This window comes from Prunus mume, linkage group LG1 (genome assembly GCF_029339155.1).
Source record: "Prunus mume cultivar Tortuosa linkage group LG1, ASM2933915v1, whole genome shotgun sequence".
In the NCBI taxonomy this organism is placed as follows: Eukaryota; Viridiplantae; Streptophyta; class Magnoliopsida; order Rosales; family Rosaceae; genus Prunus; species Prunus mume.
In genome coordinates, this window is record NC_142698.1 from 122176 (window position 1) to 131691 (window position 9516).

The 9516-nt window shown below is 36.5% G+C and overlaps 1 pseudogene; it reads left to right on the plus strand.

The window, feature by feature from the left end:
* Positions 1 to 6862: 6862 nt before the first annotated feature.
* On the plus strand, positions 6863 to 7680 carry LOC148920583 (MDIS1-interacting receptor like kinase 2 pseudogene; annotated as a pseudogene).
* Positions 7681 to 9516: the final 1836 nt, after the last annotated feature.

Consider the following 9516-nt stretch of genomic DNA (forward strand, 5'->3'; position numbering starts at 1 on the left):
CGTATTATATAGTTTCACACGACGTAATAACTTAATCATTGACGTCATTATAAATTTATCACGACGATAATTAACTACCGACGTGGTTAGTTGTTTCAAACGACTCAATAAATAAATAACCGACGTGGTTAGATGTTTCAAACGACACAGAATTAGTTAAACAGTTTTATAAGTGAAAATCATACAAACAAAATCCTTTTAAGGAGACTAACCCTGGATTGTAAGGCATCATGAAAATCTGTTCACCATCACATTTTCAAGTCGATGGCTACAATTCGTGATCATCGATTAGTGACCCGATTGGCACTAACTTGAGCAGGTCGATAAAGCCAACCATGCTGCACATATTTGCTTCTCTCAAAAGATCATATAAGCACCTCAATATATAAAACAAACGACGGTTATTTATACACAAAGCGGCGTATTATACAATTTAACACGAATGAAATAGAAAAGAGCGTGATAACTAATTTATCACGGACGGTAAAAAAGAACGACGTGGTTAGTGGTTTAAAATGACGCAATAATTAAACAACCGACGTCTTATGATATAATGTTTGATATTTGATTAGGACAAACCTCATATATACTGCAACCACAGTAGGCCCCAATTTCTTCCATGCCTGCAAACTGTGTAATATCTTCATGCAAGACGAAGGTACTTCGATCTGCACCAAACACCTCCTTCTCAATGTTGAAGGTCATGATCTTCCCCTGTGGCTTTAGTGTAGTTTCCACATAACCACAAAGGGATTGTAAGGAAGATGGCACCTCCACATTTGAATAATCAACTACTTCATTACCCTGTTTAAAGAAATAAAGCAAAATAAAATGACGTGGTAATTCATTAAAAACGACGGTTTAAATTAAAAAACGTCGTCTGATTATAATTTAAACGACGGTAATTAAATACCGTCGTTTTATATTATTTATTACGTCGTAGAAAATAAATTCCGACGTCTAATGTGAAAATAAACGACGGTTTAAAGAAAAATATCGACGTCTGAAATGTGAAAAACAAATTAAAAAGGCAAAGTTATGAGAATATACCTCCTCGTCATGCTTTTCTTCATCTTGTTTTTCTTCTTTCTTCTCTTCAACATTTGTGTCTTCCTCTTTGCCTTCATCTTTATTCTCTCTTTTTCTTCCTTCTTCCCTTCATATTTTTTTCTCCCATCTTCTGTTCATCTTTATTTTCTTCTTTCTTCTCTTCATCTTGATTATCTAAAGCCCCAGATTTCTGTTTTAAATAATAAAGAAATATATATATATATAAGACAGATTGTACAGAGAGTAAAAAAATTAAACCAAAACGTCGTGGTAAGGCATAACATAAGACGGTATGTAAGAATTATGGACTTCTTAAAATTATTAAACGATGGTAAATAATAAAAGTCGTGGTAATTTTATATTACGTCGTTAAGGACAAAAACCGTCGTCTAAAAGCCACAAAGTACGACGTCTAATGGCGTGTAAAACAAGTAAACTAAATACGACGTGGTATTTAAATAAACACGACGGGATATTTATAAAATCGTCGTGGTATGGTTTTAAAACGACGGGTTTATTCATAATAACGACGTCTAATGTTTAAAAAAAAACAAAGAATTCAAAGTTCGGATATGTTACCGCTTGTTCCTGCTGTTCCCCATTTCGCAAAGATCATCCTCTAAATGTAGGGATCTCACTTCAGCCCCAGAACAGCTTGCTTTATCGACATTGGATTCTTGGGACTTTGCTCTAGACCTTGGTTTTGACAGGGCTAGTTTTCGGTTTAAGCATGCTTGGATCAAAATTGGGGATGAGGTGGGAAAGCTGACTTAGTAAATGTTCCCTCTCAGCCTCTACTAATTGTTTGGTTCTAGCTTCCATCTTCTTAGTCTCTTCTTGAAGGACAATTCTTACACTTTCCTTCAATTGATCAGCAAACTTTACCCTTTGTGGTCTAGGTAAATTGAAGAATTGCCTAGGGGAAATCCCAGCACCTACCCCTCTTACTCTCCCCTGAATGCTCGGGACCCAAAGCCAAGGTCAACACGTCATTACTTGCGATTATACTCAGACTGCCTTCACCATTTGTTTTTGCAATTCATCCTAAAACAAAGACATAAAAAAGTCAGCACAAGAAAATACACGACGGTTATTTATAAACAAACGACGCATTATATAATTTCACACGACGCACCAATATAGAAATCGACGTTATAATATATTTATAACGACGTTAATTAAAACCGACGTGGTTAGTTGTTTAAAACGACGCAATAAATAAACCACCGACGTCTTATGCTGTAATTACAGAAAACAGAGTTGTGATTCCAGATTTAGATCTTTCACGACGTTTTTGAAAACATTTCGACGTAGTAATAACATTAAACGACGGAAAAAATTAACCACCGACGTCTTATGCTATAATTACAGAAAACAGAGTTGTGATTCCAGATTTAGATCTTTCACGACGTTTTTTAAAATATTTCGACGTAGTAAAATCATTCACACGACGGAAAAATATAACATAAGACGTAATAAGAATTCTACCCAGTTTAATAAAAATTTAAAACAGAGTGTGTAGGCTTACAATTAATTTTGCTTTCTCTGCCACCTTTGGATCCGGGATGTTACCATGTTTGTCCTGTCTAGCTTTCTTCCATAAGGTAGATCGATCAATTTCTACCCCAGGCATGGTTTCCTCCAATTGATCCTCCAAACCAGCATATCCTTTTCGAGACAATCGATGATTGTACTCAAGTTTCTCCCTAATCTGTGCATGTTGAGAATGCACAGACTCAAATTCTTTGGATAACCTTGAAGCTACAAAGGCATCCCATTCTGCTTTCTCTATGAATTTATATAGTTCAGGTTGGCTTAATTTCTCCCTCTCCTTGATGTATGGAAGGATATAATGCCTCGTCAGTGTAGACTTGAAATCCTTCCATTTCTTGGCAGCAGAAGATAACACCGAGGTCTTGCCCCCTTGACCTACCACAAAAGCCATGTCAACGGCTTCCCAAATCTGCTCCTTTATATCATTGGGGATTTCAGCCCATTTCTTGTCCACAAGTGGGACTCTGGAGCGTGCCAACACACCAATGTAGGATCTGCATCTCAGTATGTGCAGGGCCACATCCTTTCCCCCTTTTATTTTACTCAACAACGGCTTGATTTTCTGCAATTTTCTCTTCACAACACGAGGCATTGTGCTCATACCTCGACCTGACTTTGAATCCTCGAAATTGTTGTCGTGCTGCTTGGTTCTTTCTCAGCAGATGAAACAAACTTCATCTTCTTCAAGGGCTTGTCTTGAGGAGTTACCATTCCAAGCTCCTTACCTCCATTTTTTGGAGCCAGAGTACTTACTTTGGTCTTGAGAAACCATGGTTACAGAATAAACAAACCTGCAAGTGAAAATATTTCGTGAAAAAAATTAGAACACAAACGACGGTTATTTATAAACTACGACCTATGATAAGATTTTACACGACGTAATAACATAACATCAGACGTAATAAATGTTTAAAGAAGAACAATATAAATGTTTAAACAACGTGAAACAATATTAAATAAGACGTAATAAGAACTTATTACGGCGATATTTACACGACGTCGTGATATTCATATTAACACGACGTAAATATTAATATAACGTCGTGTTATGGATATTCACACGACGTGAATAATAAGCTACCGTCGTATTTATAAGAAACCAAAAACATTTTTCTTTCTTTGTGAATGTTTGATTGCAGGTTTAATTTCTCTGAAACATGGTTTTTGTTTTTCCTAATTTGATAAAATACAAAGAAAAAAAGCTTTGGCATCTTTTTATAGACGACGGTATCTTAGTATAACGTCGTGGTATGAACATTCACACGGCGTCAATAATAAGATACCGTCGTCTATATAAGATACCAAACCCTACTTTCTTTGTCTCTGTATTTTATCAAATTAGGAAAAACGAAAACCATGGTTCGTAGAAATCGAACTGCAACTAAACAAGCAAATAAAAAATTGACCGTCATTTTAAAAACAACTTAGATCAATTTTAAGACGACGCTTAGGACGATCGATGAACCGTCGTGGTCTACATATTTAACCACGTAAATAAAAAGCTACCGTCATCTTATTTAGTTGAATTAGTTATGTTCAAAGTTGAAACTTTCCCTCTCTGTCTGTGTATTTTATCAAACTTGGAAAGAATAAAAATAATTTTCGCCAGAAAAAAGGTAAAAAGATTTTCAAAACAAAAACAGTATGAGCATGCAAAATAGCAACAAAAATAGTGAGAAATGAAAGCTTACCTTTTGCGTGCAATGAAAGCTTTCTCTCGGATTTTGGTGTTTAAGTTCAGAGGCGATTTACGAAGACAAGAGGAAGGACGATGAGATACTCTGACAGTGGTCCGACAAGGAAAAAAGACGAAAAGTTTTCTCTGGGAGATTGAAATGTTTTCTCGGGTTTGGAAACAGTGCATGTGTAAGTCGTAGACGAAAAGTTGTATATGTATACAAACCGTTTCATAATAATAAGACGGCGGTTTACATAGAACGACGACGTATTAATAGACAAACTACGACGCTAATTTGAACTTATGACGTGGTACATAAATACGACAGTGGTGTTGTAGGTACCGCCGTAGTAAACTCCTAAATAAAAGTCGATAACTCAATATCTCGCTTCATGGTAGAAATATTTAACACGACGGTTGTTTTAAATTTACGACGTTTATTTTCATAATATACGTCATTTTATTGTAATATACCGACGTGGATAACACTAAACTAAAACGACGTATTATTTTTTCCACGACGTGGATTCGTTTTTAAACGTCGTTATGTGTAATATAACCGACGTGGATTTTATTTTTTTCATTATAAATATAATTTTTTCCCCTTTTTCTTATAGTTTATTTTTCAAAAACAGTGCCTTATAGATATAGTTTTTTTTCCCGAGGAAATTAATGTTCTAGAATTTGTAAAGTTTCTTTTCTAGGTGACTGATTTAAATCAAATAAAAATATAAAACAACGACTGTTTTTGTTATACCGTCGTCGTTTCTTGTCGTCTTAAGTAAGAATAAAACGACGTAATGTATTTGTTACCGACGAGGATTGTTTTTGTTAAACGTCGTTATGTGTAATATAACCGACGTGGATTTGGTTTTTTAATTATAAATAGGGTTTTTTTCCACGGGTTCTTTCAGTTTTAGTATTCGATTAGGGTTTCAACTTCTTCTTGCCCCTTTCTCTGTCTCACCTCATCTCTTGGGAGGCAATTGTTTGAATGTTGGTTATCTGTGGCTGATTGCAAATCACCAATTTTCAATAAATTGTCTCTCTGATTGCAAATCTGTGGCTGCCGTCGTGAAGTTTTAGGAGGCAATTGTTTGGATGTGAATGTGTGTGTGCGTTTGTGTAGATACACAAACGCACATACATCATTCACTTCCAAAAAATTGTCTCTCTGATTGCAAATCTGTGGCTGCCGTCGTGAAATTTTAGGAGGCAATTGTTTGGATGTTGATGTGTGCGTGCGTTTGTGTAGATACACAAACGCACACATATCATCAACTTCCAAAAAATTGTCTCTCTGATTGCAAATCTGAGGTCGCTGTCAAATTTCAGAAGCAATTTTTTGGATGTTAATGTGTATGTGCGTTTGTGTATCTCAAAGACACAAATACACATACATCATTAACCTCTAAAATATTGTCTTTCTGGTAAGATTATGATGAGCAACAGAGTTCCATCTTGTAAGATTTCCTAACCCTTGTGATCTCAGAATAATCTGATTATGTCGGCGGTTTTCTATATAAACCGTCCTGGTTATTTCAATTCTTGTCGTTAGGTAGATCTACCGACGTAGGATAACAAAATCGAAGAAATAAATTGTTAAAAAAAATTCTTATTCATACGATGGTTTAAATATAATTTATGACGTATAAAGTGGACAAATACGACGTTAAATTCTATAATATGTCGTTATATGAAAACCCCAACTTGGTAAGATTTAAAGATGTCGTCGTAGAAATACGAGAAAGACGTCGTTATATTTACCTTTGCCGTAGTTGTACATTAATTTAATACGGCGGTATTTTGTATTTTACGCCGTGGATTTATTTGTAATTATACGCCTTATATGAAAACTTGGTCGTGTTAATTTTGGTAAAACGACGGCTTTTTGTGAAACCGTCGTCTTTACTTTCTACGTCGATCGGTTCACAACTTCCGCCGTTATTTGTTGGCTATGATTTTACCTCTTGAAAATCCTATTTCTATAAGACGTCGGTTTTTTAATTAAGTACGTCGTGTTTTTGGAACAGCCATTTGAAACTCCATTTTTTAGTTGTCTAATGTGTTATTACACGGCGGTTTTATAAAACCGTCGTCTTTTAAAAAACAACGACGGTTTTCACTTAGACCGTCGTGTTTTTCTGGTCGTCTTTTTCACTTTTTGTAGTAGTGTGAGTAGCTTAGCTCCATTAGTTTGGGAGTTCTTTTTGTTAGACTCCCCATATGACTTGGGTTGGGTAGCTTTTTTGCTCCCACATAGATTGGGAGATGATTGGTTCACTCCACCATGCTTTATTGCATTGCATGCCTATTTATAGGAATGCTTTGCCGACACCACCAAGTTCCACCGACTTGGTCTCTTACTCCAGCCACATGTATGTGGCTTTGCCTAGAAACTTCTATATTTTTGTGGCTATTGTTTAGCCATCATGGTCCACCTCCTTATTCTTTTCTCCACAACTCTAGGTTCTTCCACCAATAATGATTCTTCTAGAACCTTTTGGATCTTTTAGTCACAAATGGGCTTTAGTATTTTCAACAAATCTTAGAGGTCTCATTCCAACAAGTTTTGATGAAATGCATGGCTTGAATGACATCGACATATCCTACAATGAACTGCAGGGTCCAATCCCCAACAACAAAGCATTTCAAAATCCTCGGGTGGAAGGGAATGACGGATTGTGTGGCAATGTTGGTGCACTAAAACCGTGCGATGATTCTGATGAATATAAGCACAACTCAAAACTGGCCTTCTTAATAATTTTCCCTATCTTAGGAGCACTTTTACTTGCTTTCCTGGCATTTGCTTTGTTTGGAAGAAGAAGAAGAAAGAAAGAGACGGAAATAGGACAGAGCAATATGTACCAAAGCTTTTTCTCAATATCTAATTTTGATGGAAGAAAAATGTATGGAGAAATCATGAAAGCAACCAATGTTTTTGATGATGTCTATTGCATCGGGAAGGGAGGACAGGGAAGTGTCTACAAGGCAAAGCTGCCATCAGCAAGACTGTTGCTCTGAAGAAATTCCATCAGACACTTGATGGTGACGAGGCATCTCAGAATAAGGAGTTCCTTAATGAAATAAGGGCATTAACTCAGATACGACTCCGAAACATTGTGAGGTTTCTTGGTTTTTGTTCAAGTTCCCGTCACTCGTTTTTGGTCTATGAGTATCTGGAAGAAGGTAGCTTGGCTGCAATCTTGAGCAACGAGCATGAAGCTGAAAAGTTGGACTGGAGCACAAGGGTGAGACTTGTAAAAGGGGTTGTTAATGCCTTGTGTTATATGCATCATGATTGCTCACCGCCTATTGTGCATCGAGACATAACAAGCAGCAACATTTTGCTGCATTGTGACTGTGAGCCTTATGTTTCAGACTTCGCACTTTGCTAAGCTTCGAATCCGGACTCGTCGAATTGGACTTCTCTTGCGGGCACATATGGATATGTAGCACCAGGTTAAATACTTAAATATAGTATTTTTTTAAAATTTAATTCATATTAACTATAGATGTATATATTTATGGTTTGCTCTTTCTTAATTTGTATGCAGAGGTGGCTTACACAATGAAGGTAACTGAGAAATGTGATGTTTATAGCTTTGGAGTGCTGGCGCTGGAAGTGATTATGGGAAAGCAGCTAGCCAATTTCGTCTCATCCTTTACATGTCCATCCACTAGTACCTATCCAAACATATATTGCTTAAGGATGTACTGGACAAACGCCTTCCCCCTCCTAAACCTCAAGTTCTTGATGAACTCAGAACCATTGCGAGGCTATCAATTGCATGCAGACATTCCCATCCACAATCGAGGCCAACAATGCTCATGGTTTCTCAGGTAATATTGTTTCAAACTGCTGCTTCCTATAGAGGAACCGATGATATTACCCTTGAACAACGCATTAAGATCTAAATTGCTAGTGACCTATGAGGTTAGAGCAAAATTACGATCCTTTTGTTTAAACATAATTTGAGCATGTCTTTTCATGTCAACTTTATCTTGTATATTGCTTTGAGCTAGATTAAAATCTTCAACTAATCCTTTCATACAAGTACTGAGTTCTGGTTTGTATCAGAGTAAACTGATTTCGCCATAATCCTATTTATTACCACATTTGATGGAAGAAAATTCTCATCCCAAATTTTATTCATGAACTAAAATCTTCTCCTGAATTTGATTTGCCTGACGGTGAAGGCTGTTCATATATAATCTTAATGGGTGCATAACATTCATATTTCCACAAGCACCCTATAACCTATATTACCATACGGTTTTATGACTGGTAACAGTTATTTGTGTTGTGAGGACAGACTCAATAGGAGTCCACTAACTGTCCAAACCAAGTCCACTAACTGTCCAAACCATGCACCAATATTCTCCCCACCTTAACCTCCTAGGTCCAATCCTTGGGTTGGGTTAGGCCCAGTTGACCTCTAGGTCCAATTCTTGGGTTGGTAACAATTTTATCCAAAATGCCTCGGTGCAATAGTGGACCATATATTATTGTTGTATTCTTCGATATGAGACTTACACATCATGGCTTGTATCGAGCCACCTATGCCAATTTATATTACAATTCATATGCAATGATTGATGATAAAAGGCAGTAATCAAAATATCAAATACGTACATTCATATACAATATATGGCAAATTTGAGAAGGGTAGCTAACTACTCTACTTATTCATTGAATCACCTGCTAGGCTAGTATTGTAGCCTAAATGTTAGACCAGATATTACCACATCTTATGAAAATTCACATCCCAAATTGTACATTTCCTGGACTAAAGCTTGTGCTGAATTTAATTTTCTTGACAGATGCAGTCCATAACAATGCAATCGATGCATTTGAATATGTTCTGCTCTGCCAATTAGAGCTCATAAAATAACAATTCGTAAACTTCCATAACGGTGTAGCATATATATGTTGAAGATAGTTGGTGGGCAGCTGTATTCTTCCTTTGATGCAGCCTGCAATCTTGGTGTTTTCACGCTGAAGGTTATGCTTATAAATAGGCATTAGAAATGCATCTGAAGATATAATAAGAAGAATCTGAGCATCCAAAACTTCAAATAAAGTTTTGGTGATCCCACTACTACAAAAAAGGATAAAGACGATGGGAATTCACCGTCGTGTATTCGGATTTCAAACCGTCATGGAATCAACCGACATCTATTTGGGTGTCAAACCACGACGCTAAATCACCGTCGTTGTTAAAACAAACAAC